The sequence below is a fragment of the Sarcophilus harrisii genome, chromosome 6 (genome assembly GCF_902635505.1).
Source record: "Sarcophilus harrisii chromosome 6, mSarHar1.11, whole genome shotgun sequence".
In the NCBI taxonomy this organism is placed as follows: Eukaryota; Metazoa; Chordata; class Mammalia; order Dasyuromorphia; family Dasyuridae; genus Sarcophilus; species Sarcophilus harrisii.
In genome coordinates this window covers 178,242,566-178,268,139 of record NC_045431.1, presented here as the reverse complement: position 1 = coordinate 178,268,139, position 25,574 = coordinate 178,242,566, and the positions used below count along the sequence as shown (strand labels likewise).

Genomic DNA, 25,574 nt, shown 5'->3' with positions numbered 1-25,574 from the left:
CCCCCGGGACAGACCACAAGCCGAACTAAGCCTGCCTTCATACGGCTTCTCTTCTACCGGGACTCTCCAGGAAAAGCGCTCCCACAGAGGGAAAAACCAAGTCCGCACAAAGTCACCTGGAGGCTGCCTGTTTGGGAGAGCAGCTGGAGAGAGAGGGAGGCTCTCCCCACTCCAGTCCATCCTCCGGTAACCCGCCAAAGTCACCTCCCTAAAACTCAGTGCTGATCACGTCACCCTCCTCAATCTCTCCATGGCTCCCTATTACCTCCAGGTTCAAATACAAGTTCTGTTTGCCATTCAGAACCCTTCATACCCGCCTCTTTCTTCTTCCTCTTATATCTCCCCTCACCAAATGCCCTGGATTCACCTGGGTCTTCCTGCAGTTCCTCAGACCCCTGCCTCCCCAAAGACCCGCTGTCTGGTAGCAGCCTTGGGGGAAGGGCGGGAAGTTCCCCTAAACCCGAGGCTCGGTAGTTCAGACCCACCCTCTACTAGGTTTTGGGCCACCCTGTAAAAGTCAGGGGTAAGAAGGAAATAAAGGTCGGGCTGGATCTTGGCAGAAGAGGGGTCCAAAGTCAGGTTGCGTGGGCTAGACCTTTTCTAGGGCTTAGGGAGACCAGGGGCGCGCATTTCTGGTCTTTAGATCCCAAATCAGAAGCCTGATCCGTTAGCCCTCCGCTCCGGGGGGTTTCTGCCTCGCCCGGCAAATGGAATACAAGCCGTCTGAGCCGGATGGAGAGCAGGCTCCAAATTTAAGTTGAAAACCGATCCCTGTGCCTGGAACTCAGAGAACCGAAAGGGGTTATTGGGGGGAGGGGGGAAGGAGGGGAAGGGGAAGAAAAGGAGAGAATAAGCCCAGTCCCTGTTCTCCACTAGCTGCCATTTCACTGGCATTATAACTCCACACCCCCGGAAAGACAGCCCCAAGGGGACGGATGGCACTCCCACCTTCTCGGGATCAGTTTCACCTGTACCCAGTGTCCCCTCACTGAGCTTTAAAAGCAGTGGAGAAAACCAAAAGACCAAATGAAGGTGACGCACCTCAGACCTCCGGGAAGCTGGAGATGGAGGGTTTATTTCATGAAGCAGCATATAGTCTAATGTGGTTGGTATCGAGGGGGCAGGAGAGTGAGGTTTTCCTCACTCCGGTCCATTCTCTAAAATGGGTTTTTCCAAAAAACAGATATTTAATTATGTCACTCCTACCCTCAATCAACTACAGTGGCTCCCTGTTGCCTCCAGGTCACACAGAAAACGCTCCCTTTGGCTTTTAAGTTCTTCATTCTACTTTTCCATTCTTCTGCCCCCCTGAATCCCCTCCGTTCACTCTAAGATACACTGATAGAGGTTTCTTTGCTGTTCTTTGCACAAGATACTCTATATCCAAAATACTTTTTCCACATTCAGCTACACTGTGGCACTGTGTGTGTGTGTGTGTGTGTGTATGGGTGGCTGTGCACATAACCCAAAGGGCAGTGGATTGAAAACACTCTCTGCTGACTTGGGGGTTTTAGAACTTCGGGGGCAGCCATCCTGCTACACTCGAGTCAGGAATAAGAAGGAGGGGTGAGAAAGAGGTCATAAATGACAGGGATTGATGGGGGCCAACTGATCCAATGGGTAGAATGCTGAACTTGGGGGTTTATAGGATCTCTGTAGTGTGAGCTACTCTTCCGTGTTACCCTGGGCAAGTCATTAAACCCCCCTTGCATTCTTCAACCTCAGGGTCTCATCTCTGAATTGTTGGGCTTGGATCTCATTAGGAGTGTGCTGAGCTCATGACCCAAGATTTAAAAGCCAGAAGCTGCCTTCTGCTGGCTACCCACTTTTGGAACCTTGCTGACTCTCACCCCCCACCACCTCCCAAGAGAACAAGAGTCCTCAATAGGAAGAAGCTGGCTGAAAGGTCAGGAATACAGAGGCGGTATCATGCTTTATAGACAAGAGACAAAATATTCATAGAATGGAAAAAAGACCTCAATTGGAGGGTGAGCACAATTTAACTATTATTTACTCAGGGCTGGCTCACTCCAAAATCCTCTCCACTCCCTACCTAGACATCAGAGGCTCAGCCTCCTGCCTCAAAAAGAGACCTGCTCCTCCTATAACCCAACAACCAAGACCAATGCATCCTAAAGTCACTTCTCCCACTGAGGCTATTATGACCATCTGTGGTGGTTTTCCTGGAGGCAGCCTTAGTCTCAGTTGAAATAAATAATTACTCCATTATCGAAGCCAGCTGGTAAAAATGCATACGTTTATTTCTCCTTCCAAATTAGCCCGGTTAGTTGAGGCCTAACTCTCTGCTTGGCTCCAAGAGATCTTGCAGTTTTGTCCTTGGCTTCTGCCTCTGCTTTCTTCAGCCTCCAGTCGGCACCAAGTTGAAAGATGCAATGAATCTCTCTGTACCTCCAGTCAGTTCCACCAGAAGAAGTCACTTCAAGCTTCAAAAGCTCCCTATATTTATGTGATCTCCCGAAGGTTAACTCTACCTTGTGGAGGGAGAGGGATTCTGGGTTATCTCCCAGAGTGCTCTCTGGTCCTAAGGAAGGTGTGAATTCAGATATCCCTTTCTAGACCCTGAATCTCCCAAACTGTAAACTCCATTGAGTTCTTAGAGCTCTCTAAAGGTGTGAACACAAGCATTGTTCAATCAGTTCCACTTAGTACTTTGTTTCACGTTCTGGCCCAAAATATCTTCTTCTAAGATCAAATCAACTCCAATGGCTTAACACTTTGTAAAGATTCCAACAACCATCCTTTTTCTTTCTTTTTTTTTTTTTTTTTAATGATGACTATTTTTTTTTAATTAAAGCTTATTTGCAAAGCATGTGCACAGGTAATTTTTCCAACATTGACCCTTGTACAACCTTTTGTTCCAAATTTTCCCCTCGTTCCCCCCACCCCCTCCCCTAAATAGCAGGTAGTCCAATGCATGTTAAATATGTTGAAATACATGCTAAATCCAATATATGTATACATATTTCTAAGTTATCTTGCTGCACAAGAAAAATCAGATCAAGAAGGAAGAAAAGGAAAAACTTTCTTTAGAAAAAAACAAAATGCAAGCAAATAACAACAGAGAGAGTGAGAATGCTATGCTGGGGTATGACCATACTTCTAAGTGGGTTCAAAAGTAAGACTAAAGGCAGGGAGAACTAGGTCTTATGTTCAAATCCATCCACTCCACTAAAACTTTCGCCAGGTTCCTCAGGACAGAGCAGCTGCCTGGTACTCTGGGCAGATGCCAAGTCTGGATCAGCCACAGTCAAGCTCAGTTCTCTTAGAACTTACCCTGTAGCAGGAAGGGAGGATACAGGCATAGTCAATCACTCACCTGCCTTACCTAATCACCTGAGGGGAATGGAAGGAAAACTGCACCTGAGGGAGAAGAACCCTTGTCTTCTAGCCTTGATTCTCACTCTGGTTAAATCCTTTAGCTCCTTTGGCCTCAGTATCTCATCTATAAAAAGGGCTGAAAAGCCTAGGAGCAGGTATCAATCCCTGGAGTCAGGGTTTGTCTTTGGGGATGGAAATGTGAGCCAGGAAAGCAGAGACCCTCCAAAAAAAGTTTCAAAGATTTCTGATTATCAGAGAAATAGTAGAAAATGAATTTTATGAAGCTTGAATAGCTCAGTTGGTAGAGCATCAGACTTTTAATCTGAGGGTCCAGGGTTCAAGTCCCTGTTCAAGCAGCCTTTTATTCTTCCTTGTGGGGACCACAGGAGATTTGGGGTGGAAAGCATTAGTGACTGAAGAATCTGTTTTGAAACAAGCCATTCCTCTGGGGCCAGCCTCTCCGTTGAGAATGGGAGGGAGAGGGAGAGGGAGAGAGAGAGAGAGAGAGAGAGAGAGAGAGAGAGAGAGAATACAAAAGACAAGAGAAGGAGAGGGAGAAGTACAAGAAAGGGAGAGGTACAAAAAATAGAGAGAGACAGAAAGAGACACAGAGAGACAGAGATAGAAAGCTTTCAACATACAGAGGATGACTTGACTGGATTCCCTCAAGAGTCAGATGACTGTCTCCTTTCAGGAATGTGGTAGTAGATGGGCTCTGAGCAGTGTTCCTAAAAACCCTGTGGTCCCAGATGAGGACAATCAAAGGCTCATTGATTAGAGCCCCATCATTTTAGAGCTGACATCCAGTTATTTGCCCAAGCCCACCCATCTGAAATCTAAGGAGCTCCCAGAGCCTCCTGATGCCCAGCCCAGCATTCTATTACTTGTGGACCACTCTCTTGGCCTCTGACAATTTCCCTTCTCCTGGCATTTCTGGCACTCTAGCACTCCCTGTACTGTCAGACAAACAGAATGTGCCAACAAGCTTCCCTCATTCCCAACCTCTTCCTCTTAACAGTCTACTAGACATGAAGAACTAGACATCCCGTAACCATCATAAGTTCAACATGCCAAGTTGAGACTCCTGCTCTCTCCCTACCTTCTTCCCTGTTGCTATTTAGGGCACCACCATCCTCTCAGTCCTTCAGGAGTCCTTCAACCATCCTGAATCCCTCACTAGCCCTCACCACCCCTTTCCCCCTTCCAAGCTATTGCCAAGGCCTTTGATTTTACCTTTGTATTTTGTATTTGTATTACCTTTACTTTTACCTGTTGATTTCACCTATTCTCATCTGATACTGCCCCATCCTGGTCCAGGCCTTCATCACCTCACACCTCGACTATTGCCATCTCCTGGGGGCTCTACTTGCCTCAGGCTTCTCCCCTCTCCAATCCTTCCTCCATTCAGCCACCAAAGTGTTTTACTTAAAGACTAGCTACACAATATCCCCATCTCCTCCACTCTCCACTCAGACAACTCCAGTGGCTCCAGTGGTTGCCAGGATCAACTATCAAGTCCTCTGTTTGGCTCTCACCCTTCATAACCTGTCCTCCCCTACCTTTCAAATCTCTTTACATCTCACTCCAAGGTCCCCCACTGCATCCAGGACCATCTCCAGTTGCCTTAACCTCTATCTGACCACTGGACTCAGATGGTTCTAGAGGGAAAAGTGAGGCAGGTGATCTTGCACAGCTCTCCCTCACTTAAATCCAATTCACTTACATGTCATGGCATCACCTCCCTGATGTCATGATTCTCTTTGAGAACATCACCACACTCTCCAATATGTCATCTTCCATCCAGTGGCCTGCAGGCTGTTCCTCCATCTCTTGCGCCCTGGGCATCTTTTCTCACTGGCCTCCACCCCTGGATTGCTCACTCTTCTCCCTCATCTCTGCCTCTTAGCTTCCCTCAAGTCCCAGATAAAACTCACCTCCTATAGGAAGCCTTCCCCAGCCCCTCTTCATCCCAGCACCTTCGCTATTTATCTTGGATGTGGCTCATTTGTTGTATCCCTCATTAGACTGTGAGCTCCTTCAGGTCAGAGCCTGTTTTTTATTTGTTGTTTATTTTGTGCCCCTCTTTGTATCCATCCCCAGTGCTTAGCATAGTGCCTGATTCCAGGTAAATGCTTAATAAATTGTTGGCTGACAGAGAGGGAGATTTGAATCTATCTACTTCTAAGAAGTTAGACTTCCAGCAGGAGGGGGTTAAGTTGTGGAGGGCTTTCAAAGTCAAGCAGAAGGTTTTATATTTGATCCTGGAGGTGATGGGGAGTGATAGGGGGTTTTAGGAGGCTGATTTTGGCAGCTGAGCACAGATGGCTAGGAATGTCAGCCCCACTGGCTGATGCTGCTCTCCCAAATAGGCATTCCAACTACCACCTCCAGGCCTTTGTACAGGTTGTCCCCTTGTTCTATTGTGCCACAGTTCCCCTTTAATGACTGACCCAGTTTCCCTAATTATCCTATTCAGTTACTCTGCCTTAGGTTATAACGTTCCCTCTTAATGTTTGATGGGATAAAGGTCTTTATCCATTTTAGACATCAGTAGAATATCAGGAGCCTCTCCAGTACCTCCCATTATGTCATCCTAGATGCCTCCCCCCACTAGGTCATCCCCATCCAGGTACCTCCCCCATTATGTCCTTGTTCTTGTTACCTACAAAAGATTCTTGTATCTGACATTCACTGCTGGATTCTTGGAGACGATAGTCTCATTCAGACCCGGCTCCAGCCATGGATCCATTTGGTCCCAGTAAATCTCTCCATTAAATAAATTACCAAATACTCTCTAATCTCTATCTTGCTCATTTTCTCGGGCATTACATTTCACCAACCTCAGGGCTGAAAGGCAATCATTTTCACTATTCTTAGATGCTTTGACAACCTAGCCAGGTGACTTTTCTTGATCCCTTCCTATAGAGGCTTTATCTTGGTATGAAATTACTCTGTGGTCCCAGTGGAATGTCATCTGATGGAGAGCAGGGATTGGGATTTTTCCCCACTTTGTCACTAAAAAAGGCAATTTCCTACTCCCTCCTCCCCATAGCAGTCAAAATGAATTGTTCCCTGTTTGTAAATTTAAAAGGCGTAAAGCCAGTAGGTTTAATGGAGAAGATAGCAGCCTTTGGAATGGAAGATTGTGGGTTCAGTTCACTCAGTGGCCATTTGTTCTCAACCTCAGTGCCCTTGCCAAGGAGACAAGGCCTGTTTCTCATCCCTTCCCAAATCCCATCATCTTCCAACATGTCCTTTTAAATTAGACCCACAATCCCTGTCCCTGATGGAATAGGAAGTGGAAGGGAGCCCTTGGCAATGATTAATGACCTGAGGAGAAAGATCTGGGTGGAATTCTGCCAGTGAGCCCTAAGAGTTGAGGAGCACAGGGAATACAGGTAACCTTTGAGCAGTGAAACCTAGAATTAGAGCACTGGATTCAAATCCTGTCTCTGATCTTTTCCAACTTCCAGACTCTAGAGATATGCCTTTACCAATTTCCTCAGCTATCAAACATGAACAAGTTAGCCTTAGAGGTCACTCCTGGCTTTTTAAGACTCTTGAATTACCCTAATCAAGGTCCAGGAATTAGATTCCTTCCAAAATTTCCGGTTAGCAAGGGAAGTGGCTTCTATCCACAGACCTCAGGGTTATGGGTGGGCCAGTATGCTTTTTACCGACTCTGTTCCCGAATTCATTCTCTAAATCTAGGGGCTCACTTGTGGGGGTGGGATAGGTATGGGGATAGGAGGGAGTCAGAGACTTGCTCTGCCGGTAATCCTTAGTCCCTTCCACTAGAAAACACTTGAGAGCTGTTGATCAGGAGCCCCCGAGGGCACGAACCACAAATCAAGAAGGCTTTTATTAAGCGTCTACTGTGTGCCAGGCATTCTGCTGAGCGCTGGGGATTCAAAGAAAGCTAAGAGACTACCCTCGCCTTTCAAGAAGCTGACAATCTAGGCGGTGTGGGGGAAGTGGGGGGAGACTATGCAAGGAACTCTTATGGGAACAAGCCCGTGGGCTTGGTTAAGTGGCCCCAGCTTTTCCCCTGGAGCTCCGGTTGAGCGCTCCATCCTTTAATGCTTGACTTTGAATCCTTGCACTCAGATGAGGAACCTGTTTGAAGGACATGAGAGATAGGATGTCCCTAAAGTCTTTTTTTTTTTTTTTTTTTTTTTTTTCCTAATAAATTTATTTATTTTTAGCACACATTGCTTTATGAATCGTGTTGGGAGAGAAAAATCAGAGCAAAGGGGAAAAACCATGAGAGAGATTAAAAAAAAAAAAACAGAAAAAAAAGAAGTGAACATAGCATGTGTTGATTTATATTATCTTTTGAGTTCTTTTTCTGGTTGCAGAGGGCATTTTCTGTCCTAAATTTGTTGGGATTGCTTCGGATCACTGAATCACTGAGAACCAAGTCATTCGTAGTTGATCATCACGCCTTCTTGCTGTTATTGTGTACAGTGTATTCCCGGTTCTGCTTGTTTCGCTCAGCATCAGTTCATGTAAATCTTTCCAGGCCTTTCTACAATCAGATTGTTCATCATTTTTTATACAACGATAATATTCCAATACCTTCATATATCACTTGTTCAGCCATTCCCTAATTGATGGACATCTAACTTATTTTCCATTCTTTGCTACCACAAAAAGAGCCGCTGCAAACCTTTTTGCACATGTGGGCCCTTTTCCCTCCTTTATGATTTCCTTGGGATACACCCAGCAATGAGTGTACCCTTTTAAAGCCTAGATGGAGCTTTTAGCTATTAAAACCTAGGAACGCCTGTGACTGTGGGATTAGTGGAAACTCCTCCGCGTCTCACCCTGAGGTGTTGCCTCCAAAATGAACACAGATCCCTTAGTCTAACACTGAGACACGGTCACAATCCGGATCTCTCTAACCCACATCCCTCTAGGGGCCGGCCACACTGGCCTAACTGCTGCTCTCTCAGATCGGTATTTCTATTTGAATATCCTGCTTCCGCACCTCTGGCCAGACTGTCCCCAGGGCCAGAGCGCAGTCGCCTCCCGTGGTCTCTCGGACATCCTTAGGTCCTTGGGAAGTCCAGCTGGAGCCCCGCTGGTCCTGCAGGCTTTTCCCGGCTCCCTCCAGGGAGCATTGGGAGACTTTGTGCAGACTTGGTCTTTCCATCTATGTTTTCACGTTTCCGGGAGAGTCCTGGTAGAAGAGAAGCTACTTGAGGGCGGGTTAGCTTGGCTTGTGGTCTTTCCCGGGGACTCCTAGCCCAGGTCAATGAGCTGAGCAATTTTTCTTTTGGGTTTTTTTTCCCTTCCCCCTCAAAGTTATGATTCATCTCCTGTGGCCAAGTGCGGACTAAGCAGTGCAGCGACCACGTGGCCTAATGGATAAGGCGTCTGACTTCGGATCAGAAGATTGAGGGTTCGAATCCCTTCGTGGTTGGTAGTCGGCTGACAACTTTTGCTCTGTGGTACCTAGTTCGGAGACAAATCTCTGGGCTGCAGATGGAAATGGAGAAGGGACCTTTTATCCTTAAATCCGCTCCCCAGACTAGCGTCCACCTTTTATCTGCCCCTTCCCCCTTCCGAGCAAGGTGAGCAGGCAGTGGGCTTCCCCCGCCCGCGCGCTTCCTCCACTTCTCCGTCGCTCAGGAGACACGACTTCATTCCTTTTGAGTGGGGTCTTCTCCCTTAGCCCAAGATCGGGCCCTTCCTCCGCCCCATGCAGACAGTGCCGGCCCACACTACAGAGTCCCTCCGAACCTTTGCATTCTGGGGTTTTTTCTTTGCTTTGGGGGATCCCCTGACTTGCTAAACCATCACCATGCGTCACCTGGTACTCGTTGGGGCTGGGACTCTCCTCGCAGACTTTTCCCTTGGGTAGGATCAATCTGGGTCACATTCTCTGTCAGAGCCAGAGCCCAGGACGTTCCTTCCCCTCTGCCCGTCCCACGAGGTCAAGCATGAGAAGGAGGTTCAGTGTAGATGGGGATGGAGGAGTACAGGATGCCCCCGTGCCCTTATCCTGGGCCCGGTTTGCTCTCCGAGGAGAATTGCTTCGGCGCACAATGACTTGCCCAAGATCACTAAGTTAGAAAAAGTCCGAATGGGGATCTGCACTACACCCCAAAAATGGTCTTTTTTTTTTAATCAACCAGCTCATAGTTTCCTGCACCACAGCAAACCAATCATATCCTGAGAGTTTGTCTATGAAAATTTCTTTCCCCAGTTTTCTGCATTCCGTCTATTCTTAGCTATATAGGTTTTATTTATACAAGAAAATGCTAATTTAAAGTAATTAAATTTTTTTTTACACTTCAACATGCTCTCACCTCATAACGTAGCTTCAAGTCTAATACTGCTGAATCTACTTCCTTTACAACTTTTTTCTTTGAAGTTGTTGACCTTTTGTTCTTCCAAATGAACTTTGTTACTACTTTTTCTAATTCAGTAAAATAACTTTTTTCATAATTTAACTAGGATAGCATTGAATGAATAGATTAGTTAAACTCTAATGTAATTTGAAAAATCATATTGCCTTTACCTATCCATGAATAATAAATATTACTTCATTTATTTAGATCTGAATTTATTTGTATAAAAAGTATTTTATATTTATGTTCATATAATTCCCGTGTCTGTTTTGGTAGGTATATACACAGATATTTTATAGGTATTTTAAATGGTCTAAAACAATATTGAATGAAATTGCCAACACATGCTGTAGTTTCTCTATTTTTCACTTTTTTTTTCACTTTTGACTAAATCCTTTTTAACTTTAACTTTGTCTGAGATTATGATTACTATCACCGCTCTTTTTTTACAAATTAAATTATACGCCTGTCCTTTATTTTATCTTTGTCTCTCATTTTTATGTTTCCTGAAAGTAACATATTGTTGAATTCCAAATTTTTATCTGCTGTTTCATTTTATGAGCAAATCTATTCCATTCATTGTAAGCTATTATTAGTTATTTATTTTACTTCTTCCTATTTTTCCTCACCATTATAACTTCTTTACTTCTACCCTATCCTTTATCCTCCTGTTCCTTAACCCACTCACTTGTCCTCTTCTTTCTTTCTGAATTTAGATGATTTTTATACCCTTCTAGATAGATATGTTGTTCCCTCTTTAACCCATTCCCATGAGAATAAGGTTGCAACACTACCCTACCTAGCCCTATTAGCTTCTTCTGTATCAATTTATCTTTTTATATTTTATTTGTATGAGATAATTACTCCTTTTTATCTCTCCTAACATAACTTGATTTTTTTTAATCACCCCATCATACCATGCTTTTCTTTCAAATTACCCAAATAATGATAAGAATCCTAAGAGTAAGGCTAACATTTTCACATAAGTGATTTGACCTTGAGATCCTTATAATTGGTCCTTAATGTTTACTTTATATTTCTTCTGGATGTTATGTGTAGAATTCTCCCTTAATTCTGGAGGTTTTGTCACATACAAAACTAAAAGTCTTGAGTTTGTTAAATTTCCAATTTTTTCCATTCAGGATTATACTTAACTTTATTCTTTTGCTCTACAGAATACAATATTCAAAGTCCTTCATAATCACTTCTAAGTCTTAAGCAATCCTTATTGTAATTCCACAATATTTAATTTTTTTTCCCTCAATCTGGGAACTTTGAAATCTGTTTATGGTATAATTCTAAAGTTTCCTCCTAGAATCTCTTTCAGGTGATGATTAATGGATTTTTTTCTGTTTCTATTTTGCCTTCTTGTTCAAGAACTTCAGGGCAATTTTCCTTAATAATTCTTTGAAACATTATATGAAGAGACATGGCTCTTGTCAACAATGAGATGATTCAGACCAGTTTCAATGATCTTGTGATGAAGAGACCCATCTACATCCAGAGAGAGGAGTTTAGGAACTGAGTGTGGTTCACAACATAGCATTTTCACTCTTTTTGTTATTGTTTGCTTGCATTTTATTTCCTTTCTCATTTTTTCCTGTTTAATTTGATTTTTCTTGTGCAGCAAGATAATTGTGTAAATATATATGCATACGTTGGATTTAGCATATATTTCTACCATGTTTGACATATATTGGATTATTTGCCATCTAGGGAAGGGGGTTGGGGAAATTGGAACACAAGGTTTTGCAAGGGTTAATGTTGAAAAATTATCCATGCATGTATTTTGAAAATAAAAAGCTTTAATAAAATAATGAAATATTGTATGGAATCTTTTTTATCTTAATTTTCAAGTAGTTGGAGTATTATTAAACTATTTCTATTCAATGTGTTCTACAGATTGGTTGTTTTTCTGATGAGACATTTCATTTTCTCATCTACTTTTTCATTCTTTTGATTTTTTTATGATTTCTTGATGTCTTAGAATTGATGATGTTAGTGGCAGTCAGAGAGTTATTAAAATCCCCTTTAGGTCGGCACAGGTTTTTCATGAAAGAATTCATGAAACCCAAAATATTAATTGGCAAAAAAGAAAGTTTATTGTTGAATAGGAAGCCAGCTTGCTAAGAGACTGATTTTTTTAGTGGCCAAGTCCTATTAGGGCAATGGAAGCTGACTCTGAGAAGAGAATGCCTTCTCAGACAGCAGGGTCCTAGCAACTGCTTGGGACCTTCTGCAAAGAAACAAGTTTAAGGAAACCTGTTATATGGGTAGCTCTTGGTGGGGGACTAGGACAGCCTGAGCTGATCAGACCAGGATTTCTCAGTTGAATGAGAATTTAAAATTTCCTGAATAAGGACGTGACTTTTCCAAAAGATCAATGGGAGTTGATTTGCCTTTGAACAGTGATGCTTCTCTCATCCTGGGAGGATGGACCCTTTCTTCTCTAGACTCCTTGGGGCCTGGGAGATCCTGATCTCTCAGATCAAAAAGGGACACAATTTCAGAGTGGTAATTTTAAAGGGAACAATTTCAGAGTGATAATTTTATTTTATTTTCAGAGTGATAATTTTAAAGGGAACACAGTTTCAGTAAAGACAACACAGTATCATTAAAGGGAACACAGTTTCCCTCCTCCTTCAGAATGTTATTAGCTTTTCCTTGTCCAATTCTAGTTTTCAAGGAATTATTTTTTTCATCAAGTTTTTTATTCTGCATTTCCAGCTGGTTGACTTTATTTTCATAATTTTCTTGATTTTCTTTGATTGCTCTTTTAAAATTTTTTTCCCTTGATTTCTCTTATTTTATTTTTAAAGTCCTTTTTAAATTTTTCCAAGTACTCTTTTTGTGCTTGGAATCATTTGATGTTTCTCAATGGAGAAAAATACAAAAAGAAAACAAAAAAGTATCTCCCGTCCCTCAAATAACTCCAAACTACAGATTGCCCTGGAGATGAAACTACAGATTTTGCTTTCCTGCAAGTGCCCAAAGCTAACGGGGTCTTTGCCCTCCTCACTACCAAACTCATCAGGTATGTGCTAGCTCCTTCACCCAAAGTCACAGCCTTGGGATTGTGTGGTCAGTACAGCTGTGCTTGGCACTGAATAGCGGCAAGAGCCTTCAGTCTTCTACTCACCATCCACTGCTTGTTTTTTGTTTGTTTGTTTGTGGTTTTTGTTTGGTTGGTTGGTTTTTGTTTTTTGACAAGGCAATCAAGATTAAGTGACTTGCCCAGGGTCACATGGCTAGTAAGTGCCAATTGTCTGAGGCTGGATTTGAATTCAAGTCCTCCTGACTCCATGGACAGTGTTCTCTCCTCTGTGCCTCTTTCTTACATTCAGTGCCATCTCCAGTTGTTCTGGTCTATATATTGTCACTAAACCCAAATAGCTCCAAATCCCTGCCTCACTTAAATCCAATTCATACGGCATCACCTCCCTGACATCATGGTTCTCTCCCAGAATAAAGGACAAACAACAATGACTCAATTCAGAACCCATCCTTCCATCCCCCAAGGTGAAAGTTTCTAAGGCGGAAGCTGCCTTTCAAACTAGCTGCCCCCAAGCTCTTTGACTGTCCATTTTGTAGAGTTGGTGTGGAGGTGTTTGTACTTTGCTCAGACCAAGTCCTAGGGACTCTCAAATAGTCTTAGGAGCACAACTGCTTAACCTCATATTGATTTCTGTTGCTCTGAAGTGACTTTCTGTCTTTTTTTGATAGAGGAAATTTGGAGAGCTGAATGTTTTCTGACTTACTCCTTCGTTTTGCCAGAATCCTTTTCCTACTGAATCTCTTCAAGTGGATGTCTTATAGATGTCCCAAAACTCAGAATGCTCCCAACCAAACTCATCATCTTTCCCTCTAATACCTCTTCTCTTCCTAACTTCCCTATTACTGTCAAGGACACTACTCAGGTCCACAAACTTGGTTTCATCCTTGTCTTCTAATTTTCCTTGACCATCAGTGCGGTAACTGACGGATTCCAATGAAGGCATTTGACAAATATGTCTGTCCTCTTCCCCCCAAAAGAAGAAGAAAATAAGAATCTGCTGTCAAGACCTGTAGGTTCTACCTTTGTTACATATCTATGCTATGTTTTTCCCTTTTTTCCACTCTGGTGCAGGCTCTCATCTTCTTATCCCTAGACTATTTCAATAACCTGCAAAAGGGTCTACCTACCTCATCTCTTCCCATTCCAGTCCAAAAAGCAGGCTGAGGCTGAGCACAGCACTTCTTCCCACTCTAATCCAATATTTAATAAACTGTGGCTCCCTAGTGCTTCTGTTGGATTTGTAAAGGTTTTTGGTGGAGTTTTTTTGGGGGGAAGGGGGTTGACCACAGTTCTAGGCTTCTTACACATTACTCCTATTGATCAGCTGGTTGTTGTCCTTTGTACAAGAAGAGGACCAAAATGACATTAGTACGTTACAGCTGAGTTACAGTATGTCCGACTGACTGATCGGACTAATATGAGCTTGGAATATTCATGCCATAGGTTGTACCCAAACAGTCCCCATGAACATTTAGGGTAGACTCTCTAATTTTGAGCATCTCACTTTTTTGGGGGGCTAACTCAATCCTGCTTTGCTCATAGAGTACAGAACATTCTCTGATGAGTGCACACCATGCTGGGTGGTCCTGTGCCAGTGCCTCCCATGCCATACATGAAAGTTCTTAAAAGAGACCTTGAGAGTGTCCTTGTATTACTTTTTCTCAGTTTGTGAGCACTTGCCTTGTGTGAGTTCTCCACAAAATATTTTTTTTTGGCAAACATACATTTGACATTTAAACAATGTGCCCAGCCTGACAGAGTTGTGCTCTCTGCAGTAGAGTTGGAATGCTTGGCAGTTTACTTTGAGAAAGGACCTCAGTGTTTGAAATCTTGAACTGCCAGGTGAGCTTTAGGATCTTCCTAAGACGATTCAAATGGAAGTGATTCGGTTTCCTGGCATGGCGCTGGTATACTATGCAGATTTCACAGGCATAGAACAATGAGTTCGGCACAACAGTTCTGTGGACCTACAGTTTGGTGATCAGTCTAATCCCTCTCCTCTCCTCCACTTGGAGCCTCTCAAACCCTGAGCTAGCTCTAGACATTCCTAGAAAGTATATTTCAAAGGAAAGAGAATTTAACCACAGCATTCAGAACTTCAACCCTTACTGATGGTTCCACCTATTGATGATGTGCTGGTTGTGTTTTCCTGGTATTAATTGTTAGGCAAAATTAGCACAAGCATCTCAGCTTTGGATGCTGCATTGCGTGCCCTGCAACTCTGCAAACAAAAATCATCTGCAAACAAAAAAATCATGCACCACCACTCTCTCCGCTCTAGTTTGGTTTGAAGCCTTTTCAAGTTGAAGAATTTGCCATCAGTGCAGTAACTGACTTTGATTCCATTGAAGGCATTTGACAATATGGCTGAAAACATCATGCTGAAAAGCACGGATTTTTGCACACAGCCTTTTTTCACTCTATTGGTGACTGGGAAAGTTTGAGAGTATTGGCCATTGTCCAGAACCTGGGCAAACATGGCGTCATGAAAATGATGAACTTCTCCGGCAACCAAATTTTGACATACTTTTCCTTAAGCCCTCATGACTGACAGTACCAAAGGCCTTGGTCAGATCTACAAATGCTGTATGCAGATCTATGTTCTGCTCCTGGAATTCTCCTGGAGTTGTCAGGCAGTAAATGAAGCCAAACTGACTCTCAGGCAGATGTCCTTTTTCTAGGTGTCTAGACTATTAAGGCTGACAAGAATATTGCCAGCAATGACCAATGGAGAGAACCCCTGTGATTGTCACAGGACAATCTATTCCTGTATATCTATATTTCTGTATAATTTATACTCCTGTATGGTACTTTCTAAGAGCCAGGGGCACTGACCTTCTCACTGTTTCTGCCACAGATCACTGCATCTCACTGCCTGGGTAACTCACTCAGCTATAAAATGATGGGTTCCTGTAAGTTGCTGACCCTCTAACCAATAACAAGACTTCCCAAGAATGGGATGAAGAGAATAGAGTTGTAGATTGAGACTGACAACATCCCAGCACCAGGTTAGTTATGGAGAACTAAGAACTGTTTGGGTATCTGTCCCAGTTTCCTCATCTCTTCTCTCCCAAAGTCACTTCACTATAGAGATGATCTCCCAAGGAAGAAAAGGTATGGCACCTTTCACTTAAGCTCAGTAGGACTCTTTCTTAGGTCACAGGAATTCTGCTGAGAGATAGGGTAAGGAAACCATAAGGTAAGAGAACCATAAGGGAGAAGGAAGAGGATATGCTTAGGTGGTACTTCCCTTGGTAGTTAGCCACTTTCTTATGCTCACCTGACTACATGGGAAAACAAAACAAAACAGATAAAAACAAAAAACATTACTTTGTCTAGTCCTTAGGCGCTCAAGGCCCAAGGACAGAGGAAAAGAATAAATTTAGAGGAAAACACAATCTTGTGAGGGAATTGAACCTTCATTGTTCAGATCCAAAGGCAAATACTTTGCCCACTAGACCACAAGAGCCTTGTAATTTCTTCATTTAATTTACAAAATAGGAGACAAGCCATTTTGGCCAGTAGTGGAGGGAGTAAGAATCAGGACAGTTCCTGGACAATTATCAAAGTGTCTCTTGAGGTAGGAGCCCAAGGGACAGAAGGAGAAATACATCAGGCTCTGCCCTCTATCAGCTGCATTCTACTGGGACCACAGCACTTCAGACAGAAGAAAAGATAAATTAGTGGGAAGCTTTGATAATATCTGAGACCTCAGCCAGTCTTTCAAAGTACTTTAGAATGATGTAGACAAGTGAAGGGGACCATTCCATACCTGGAGATTGGTAGGGTCCACTTTTTCAAAGGACTGAGGCAGGAAATGTAATGCACATTTTGGGGAGCAGCAAATAGGATACCTAGATTGCTCCCCTCCAAGCCATCTTTTAGTCAGCTGCCAAAATGATCTTCCTAAAGCCCACATGTGGCTATATCACTTTTCTATACAAATCAACTCCAGTGGTTCCCAATTACTGTTGGGATCAAATAGAAAGTTTTCTTTGGGGCATTCAAAGCCCTTGACAATTTTACTCTCTCCCATCTTTCCAGTCTCCTGAAATGTAATTCCCCTCCTTGCATTCTGTAATCCAGAGACAATGTCATTTTTTGCTAGTTCTCTCATATTGAAAACCCATATCCAAACTGCCTGTCATTTTGGAGTGCTAGGAGCCCTCTTTGGGCCCTTGTTGACAGATTCTCTTTAACTACCATAGCAAAAAGAACTAGATCAGCAGAAATACCCAGGGAAACATTGAAGAAGGGAAATTGTCAGAGACCAAGAGAGTGGTCTACAAGAAATGGAATGTATGACTGGGCACTGAGAGGCTCTGAGATCCCACTAAGTCACTGAGCAAGTCACTGAGCCTCAGCCCTAAAATGATCGGCTAGAATTACTGGTCTCTAATCCCCCATTTGGGACTCCATGGTTTACCAGCAACACTCCTCAGAACCCATCTACTATAGCATTCTTGAGAGAAAACAATCATTGAGTTATTGGAAGAATATATTCAAGTCAACTACTATGTGTTGAGGGCTTTCTCTATTTCTGTCTTGTCTGTTTCTGTCTCTCTCCCCAATAGCCTCTCATTCCCAAAAGAGAGGTTGGCCCCGAGGAATGGGAATTGTTTCAAAACAGACTCTACAGTCACTAATGCTTCTATCTCAAATCTCCTGTGGTCCCCATAAGGAAAACTAATGGGTTGCTTGAACAGGGACTTGAACCCTGGACCCTCAGATTAAAAGTCTGATGCTCTACCGACTGAGCTATTCAAGCTTCACAAAATTACATATTACTATTTATTTGATAACTAGAAGCCTCTGAGACTCTTTTTTTTTTTTTTGGAGGGTCTCTTTTCCTGGTTCACATGACCACCCCCCAAAACAAACTGCTTCCCAATATTGGTACCTGCCTTTAAGCTTTTCAGCCTCTTTTATAAATGAGACTACTCAGGCCAAAGGAGCTAAAGGATTTGGCCAGAAAGAGACCTGAGGGCTGGAAAACAAGAGTTTTGTTCCCTCAAGTCCAAAGTTCCTTCCATTGCATTCCCCTCAGGTGATCAGATGAGGCAGGTTGTGTCTGTATCCTCCCTCCCTGCCAGAGGGTAAGTTCCAAGAGAACAGGGCCTGAGCCTGGCTGATCCAAGCTTGGCCTCTGCCATGGGTACCAGGCAGCTGCTCTGTCCCGGGGAAACCTTTAGTGAAGTGGATGGATTTGAACAAAGGACTTTAATGAGCCCTCTAGTTCTTTCTTCCTTAATCTTACTTCTGAACCCACTTAGAAGCACGGTCATAATAGCCTCAGTGGAAGAGGGTGACTTTAGGTCTTGGAATGCAGGATCCTTTTTGAGGCAGGGGACCGAGCTTTTGCTGTCTAAGGAAGGAGTGCAGGAGATTGGTTGGGATTTTGGAGTGAGGACAGGCTCTGAATAATCATTAAACTGTCCTCATCCTCCAAGTGAGCTCTTTTCTTCATTTTTCTTTAAAGCATGACACCTCTCCCTTTATTCCTGACATTTCAGCCAGCCTCTTCCTACTGAGGACCTGCACATAATTCCAGATTCATTTCCCTTCAGTCCAGAGATTCTAAAACAGAGCTCCATCAGCTGATTTTTCTTCAGAATTTGTCTAAGTGTATTTCAATACCATTTATTTCTTTTGTAACCCAGTGTATTTTATTTTGTGGATTTAAAGATGGGGTTTATCAGACAGCCACCAAGAGGTTTGCTTCAAGAAAGAAATGTGGAGCTCTTGCTACCCTCACTCTCTTGCTTTCTCAGTGCTAGTCCCACAGGCCTTTTAGGAAGCTCCCCCCAAAGTTTCCATCTCCACCATTAGCCTTTGCCCAGGCTACCTTCCAGGCCTATAATCCATTGGCCTAATCTTCAGCCTCTCCCACAATTTTTGGTCATCTTGGAAATTCAGCTGAGGTCCCTGGTGGTCTTTCTTGATCCCCTAAAGAAGGCAATTTTAGGTAGACTTTCCATCTATTTAAGTGTGTTTTCCAATATCCCAGTAGGATAGAAGCTGTGTAAAGGTAGTGTGTTGATTATTTTGTTTTATTTGAGGTTTTCCTTTTCTTTTCAGTCTCCGGAACTCTCAGCACAAGATTGAGTATCCTGGAGACAGCTCTCAAAAACTGGGTTGGCTAAACTCAGTGACTTTTTAAAAAAAAAATATCTGCCAAAATGCCTTGTTTCCCATGGGAAAAGTTAAAAGATGCTCTTGCTGGGGTCACATATTCTAGGAGATAAGGAGTCTGATTTGGGGTCATAAGACTAAAGGTTCGAATCCCTCTGTGATTGATTGGCTGTGAACTTCTTCCTGATTCTCCACTAAAAGTAGATATTGCCTTTATAGGGTGCTCCACCAGCCCTTTTCCTATCAGGAGATTGTCCAGCATCCTTCCCAGGTCTCTTAAAAATCTCATACTCCTCCCTCTAATAAACATGTCCTCCATCCTATTTCATTCTCATTCTCATCAGTCAAGTCTAGGACAAATTAAGCCACCAACCTTCCTCTACATCCCACCCTTGTCACACAGGAGTTTGTTCTTCACCGTGATGGGGACCTTGCTGCTACAAGACACTGACAGAGAATACAACCATGATGAGTTCTACCAAGGAGGAAAATCTTCAGGGGGTAAGAGAACGAGGGACCAAAAGCAAACTATCAACCAAAGAGTGACCATGAATTCTAGATGAATCCTTTGTCTAGATGACATCCATGTAATTGTTGGGGTGAGTGAAGGTGCCCCTCTATTCTCTTCTGAGGAGTTCTCATCTTAAATGGCTGTTACTCAGCCCTTCTTCCTTTCAGAGGTGATTTCCTAGAATGAAGTACCTTTTCCCCCAATCAGTTCATATTTTAGAAAACATCCCCCTCCCTCCAGGCCAGCCTCCAGGTCTTTGTCAGACATTCTGGAAGCTACCCAGAGCTCTACCTTAAGTGAAGTCATAGCCTCTACCAAGGGGTTACAGAACAAGGCCTGAATCTGTCCCAAAAAGTGAAGGACTGGAAGTGGCCAGTGATGGTGGAAACCCTCAAGGAGGGAGGGGGATGAAGGAGGCTTGGGCTGTCCAGGAACATTGTGGAGACTCAAGGAGAGAGGTTTCCAGGAGGAGGGAGAAGGTGCCCAAGAGTCTGACCTGCTCTAAGTCTGAAGCCCCCTTAGCACCTTGGTGTGAGGGGTGGAAATTAGTAAGGGAGACAGCCCTGACTTTAGGCCTTCCCCCATAGAACAAGACCCAGGAGCCTGGTTCTGTATCTGGTACAAACAAATAAAGCATAAAATCTGGGAATGGAGCCTCAGGCAATTTTTAAAGTTTATATGTAACTGTGTAGCTTCTTACTAATTACATATTTATCATCACCATCATTAGGCACTGCCAGGAGGGGGTGGCCAGTAGATGTTGGTAAGGGGGCCAACAATGACTGGATCCTGACAAATCCAGGAGGAGGGGCCTGCAGGGTAAGGGGCAGACTTAAGACATTTTTTTTTAGGATACAGCCTCCTCTGGGGTTAGAGTACAGAAGCAACAGACTAAAGGGGGGGAGGGGAAGGGGAAGTGGGAGGTAGAGTCGGGGATGAGGGTTGGCCTTAATTTCCTGAACTGATGTTCTCTGAGTAGCAGGTGGGATGTGGGGGAAGGTTAAAGAGAAAGTTAGCTCTAAATTACACTGGTTGACTTAAATTTATTTGTTAGAGTAGAGATTTGGACCTGGGATTCATGGAGGGATCTGGGAGGGAGGGAATTTTAGAGGCTCTATGACCTCTAGTAGGAAAAAAATGATAACTTTTCATTTTCACTAACCTTTGTAATTCTGTATGTTTTACTTTATGTACTTAAAAACATGTTTCTGAGACTATATATATAGGTTTCATGTGACTGACTACAGGGTAGGGGGATTCATGACATAATCTATCTAGCAAAAACCTTCGTCTGACCCTTTCCTGAGCTCTTAACAGAAGAACCATTTCTAGACCATATATTGTTGAAACAGAGATTATGGGGCCTAAGGGCTCTTAGCTCTCCCATCAAATTCCAGCCTCCTATTCTTCAATCATTTGCTTACTTTTTTTTGCAAGAATTCCTAGTAGATTTATTTTTTTTCATTATGTATTCAATTTATTGCACAATGATTTTTTTATATAACTTTTTATTTACAAGTTATATGCATGGATAATTTTACAGCATTGACAATTACCAAACCTTTTGTTCCAATTTTTCCCCTCCTTCCCCCCACCTCCTCCCCTACATGGCAGGATGACCAATACATGTTAAATGTGTTAAAGTATAAATTAAATACAAAATAAGTATACATGTCCAAACCGTTATTTTGCTGTACAAAAAGAATCGGACTCTGAAATAGTGTACAATTAGCCTATGAAGGAAATCCAAAATGCAGGCAGGCAAAAATATAGGGATTGGGAATTCTACGTAATGGCTCTTTGTCATCTCCCAGAGTTCTTTCACTGGGTGTAGCTGGTTCAGTTCATTACTGCTCCATTGGAACTGATTTGGTTCATCTCATTACTGAAGATGGCTACATCCATGAGAATTGATCATCATATAGTATTGTTGTTGAAGTATATAATAATCTCCTGTACTTGCTTACTTCTTAACCCTTACTCCTAAGCAGGATGTCCCAACAGGAGACCAAAACTCTGGAATCAGCAAGCCACCCATCCCTATTTAGAAGATCCAGCAGCTTCCACCCTGAGTCTTTGTTACACAATTTCAGAGAAGAGAGATGCACTATAGTGTCTGAGGAACAGCAAGGTGCCTATAGGAAGAGAATAGAAGAGGCTAAGGGGTAGAAAGATTAGAAAAGTATGAGGGGCCAAGAGAGGATTTTATATTAATACTAGAAGCTGTTTACAATAGGTACCTCAGCTTTTTCCCTCTCACTCTCTTCTTAACCCCTTACAATCTATCTTCCCACCTATCATTCCTCCAAAAGGGCTCTCTCCAAAGTCACTAAAAATCTTAATCATTAAATCTAATTGCCTCTTCTCAGTCTTCATTCTCCTTGATGTCTCTGCAGGCTTTGAGTTCCACAGTTCAAGATTAATTTCCCATTATTTTCTTTCTTGGCCTCTGGGAGTCAATAATGTTGAATTACCTGCTGTTCCACCAAATAGCCTTTCCATCTCCTACCTTGGTGCTTTTGATCAGCCTGTCCCTCAAAGCTGAAATTCTTCATCTTCACTTGCTTTTCTCAGCAGAAGTGCTAGAGGATAGTAAAGGCCTTTCCTAGTACCTAGAAACATTGGTGCTCTCTCCCACCGGACAGACATGGAAATGGCTATTACTAGACATTGCCAAGTCAAATCAAAAAGGGTCTAATAATGTGTTAAACACTGGAGATAGTCTTTGTTTTAAATGGCATTTTATGTTCTTCCAATTACACATAAAAACTAATTTTAAGATTCATTTTTAAAAGTTGGGGGGCTCAAATTTTCTCCTTCTGTCCCTCATTCCTCCACACAGACAGTAAGCAATTTGATATGGGTTATATATGTGCAATTATGTAAAATTTATGTTGTAAAAGAAAGAGAGAGAGAATGAAAATAATATGCTTTGATCTGCATTCAGACTTTCCCAATTCTTCCTCTGGAGTTAGAGAGCATTTTCTATCAAAAGTTCTTTAGGAATGTCTTGGACCATTGTATTGGTGAGAAGAGTTGAGTCTACCATAGTTGATCATGGCACAGTGTTGCAATTTCTGTGTACAATATTCTCCTGATTCTGTTCATTTTGCTTTACATCAGTTCCTATAAGCCTTTCTAGGTTTTTCTGAAATCCACCAAATTATCATTTCTTATAGCACAATAGTATGCCATTATAATCATTACCACAACCTGTTCAGTCATTACCCATTTGATGAGCACTGGGGATAGATTCAAAGAAAGGTTAAAAAAAAAAAAAAAGCAGTCCCTGACCTCAAGGAGTTTGCAGTCTAATAACATGCAATAATTGTGTACAAATAAGATATATGTAGCTTAGTTCAGAGATAATCAATAGAAAGAAGACACTCACTCTCTACAAGTGAGATGGGGGAAACCTCTAGTAGAGAAGGATTTGAACTGGGACCCACAGGAAACCAGGAAAGCCAGGAGGCAGAGAAGAGAAGGAAAAGAGCCCCAATTATCAGGAGCAACCAGTTCAAAGGCCTGAAGCTGGAAGATCAAGGGAATTGTGCAAAGAACAGCAAGTAGACAGGATTATCTCTCTTTGGGATTTGGGGGCCAAATATCCTGATATTTAGGGGAAATTGCTGAATTTTAGAAAGTTTTATCAACCTGAAATCTCTGCTCATTCCTCAATGACTTGAGAGCCAGAACTAGATGGGCAAGACCATGACATACCAATGCCATGGAGAGGAGGTTGTGTTGTTGTGGTTTGCTATTTTAAATTTCGGGCCACAGAGAACCTCTGGAGGTTCAGGAATGTCCCAGGGAAGGAAGACTGTCACCTTCATCTAGGGCCCATTCTCCCAGCCCAAGGTCAACAGTAATCTCTCTTAATGGTTGACACTGTTTCCTTATTTGGAGGATGGAGAAAATGAATTCTAACAAACGTATCTAAAAGGTGTGATAAATTTTGAAGTTTATATGCAGGTGTAGATCACCCTGGCTATATTACTACTATTACTCCTAGTAAGTGCTGCTGCTATGACTGTTGCTGCTACTAGTACTGCTACTATAACTTCTACTGCTGCTGCTACTGCTGCTGTTGCTGCTACTATACTAACAACTGTTGTTGCTGCTGCTACGTCTACTACTGCTGTTACTATAACTACAACTGGGGCTGCTACTGCTGCTACTATAATTATAACTGCTGCTGCTATAATTACAACTGCTGCTGCTGCTACTACTATAAATGCAACTGGGGCTGCTGCTGCTGCTACTATAATTACAACTGCTGCTGCTACTACTACTATAAATGCAACTGGGGCTGCTGCTGCTGCTACTATAATTATAACTGCTGCTGCTGCTGCTATAATTACAACTGCTGCTGCTGCTACTACTATAAATGCAAATGGGGCTGCTGCTGCTGCTATTATAATTACAACTGCTGCTGTTGCTACTACTATAAATGCAACTGGGGCTGCTGCTGCTGCTACTATAATTACAACTGCTGCTGCTGCTACTACTATAAATGCAACTGGGGCTGCTGCTGCTGCTACTATAATTATAACTGCTGCTGCTGCTGCTGTTACTATAATTATAACTGCTGCTGCTGCTGCTGCTGCTGCTGCTGCTGCTGCTGTTACTATAAATGCAACTGGGGCTGCTGCTGCTGCTACTATAATTATAACTGCTGCTGCTATAATTACAACTGCTGCTGCTGCTACTACTATAAATGCAACTGGGGCTGCTGCTGCTGCTACTATAATTACAACTGCTGCTGCTGCTACTACTATAAATGCAACTGGGGCTGCTGCTGCTGCTACTATAATTACAACTGCTGCTGCTACTACTACTATAAATGCAACTGGGGCTGCTGCTGCTGCTACTATAATTATAACTGCTGATGCTGATGCTGTTACTATAATTATAACTGCTGCTGCTACTGCTGCCACTATAATTATAACTGCTGCTGCTGCTGCTGCTGTTACTATAATTATAACTGCTGCTGCTGCTGCTGCTGCTATAATTATAACTGCTGCTGCTGCTGCTACTATATAATTACAACTACTACTGCTGCTGCTGCTGCTGCTGCTACTGCTGTTACTATAACTACAACTGGGCTGCTACTGCTGCTGCTCCTCCTCTTCCTACTGCTTCTGCTACTATAACTGTAACTACTATTGCTGCTGCTATCACTATTGCTACTACTACAACTGCTAGTGCTACTACTACTCCTCCCCCTGTGGCTGTCTCTCACCACTACTACAAGTATTACTCCTGCTGTTGTTGCTGCTACTGCTCTTACAACTACTACTATTCCTGGTACTACTGCTGCTGTTGCTGCTAGTACTATTGTTGCTGTTACTACTACAACAAATACTGTTGCTGCTGCTCTTACTGAAGTACAGTTGTAGCAGCAATCCAGCCATGGTGTATCAACAGCTATAACTGCTCCTTGGGACTCCTGTTGCTACTGCAACTGCAGTCAGTGTTGCTGTTACTGCGGCTACTGCTGCTGCAACTACCACTACTATTACCTGCTACACAGCATTGAAGAGCTGGCAAAAGGAGTTTTTAGGGGAGCCAAGGGAAGCTGAAAGGAGACACTAAGCATCGTTCAAAAAAGAAAGAGTTGAACCTCAGGAATGGGTAGGAATACTTTTTCCTCTGGGATTGGAATGAAAGGGGACTCAATGAGGTCGCAAGAAAGAAGGAAGGAGCCTCAGTTTCCCCAGGGAAAAAGTGGACCTGAGCCTGGGGGCTCAGGAGGAGACGTGCAAGATGGGGGGAGGGGAGGAAGAAAGGAGGAGTATTTCTGAGAGAAAAAGCAGGCATTATAGAGATATCATAATTTATCATATATTATATTGTATTGTTTCATATGATACCCTACATTGTATTGTACAATATTGAGGGGGAGTGAGGTGGGTCCCCCCTCAGAGAAGATTTTCTCTGCTTCCGAAGATCTAAAAAGCATCCCACTGCCTTGGAGAGTTAATTATCTCCCGTCCAAGGATGGAATAGGGCATCCCTCAGATGGGAGAGATGTGGTTGCCAAGTCATCCTCAGCCCTCCGGAATAAAGGTGACACCCATCAGTGTATAGAACACCCTGGAGTCAGGAGCACTCACCTCTGAGTTCAAATCTAGTCTTAGATACTCACTACCTGTGTGACCCTGGGCAAGCCATTTTCATC

The 25,574-nt window shown here is 42.9% G+C and overlaps 3 non-coding genes across 3 annotated transcripts; 2 read left to right on the top strand and 1 right to left on the bottom strand.

Annotated features, from left to right (window-relative positions):
* Positions 1-3,622: 3,622 nt before the first annotated feature.
* TRNAK-UUU lies at positions 3,623-3,695 on the top strand. The gene has a single exon. It is a non-coding gene; the product is annotated as a tRNA-Lys (tRNA).
* A 4,996-nt stretch (positions 3,696-8,691) lies between these two features.
* Positions 8,692-8,764, top strand: TRNAR-UCG. The gene has a single exon. It is a non-coding gene; the product is annotated as a tRNA-Arg (tRNA).
* Positions 8,765-17,445: 8,681 nt separating this feature from the next.
* Positions 17,446-17,518, bottom strand: TRNAK-UUU. Its single transcript has one exon. It is a non-coding gene; the product is annotated as a tRNA-Lys (tRNA).
* Positions 17,519-25,574: the final 8,056 nt, after the last annotated feature.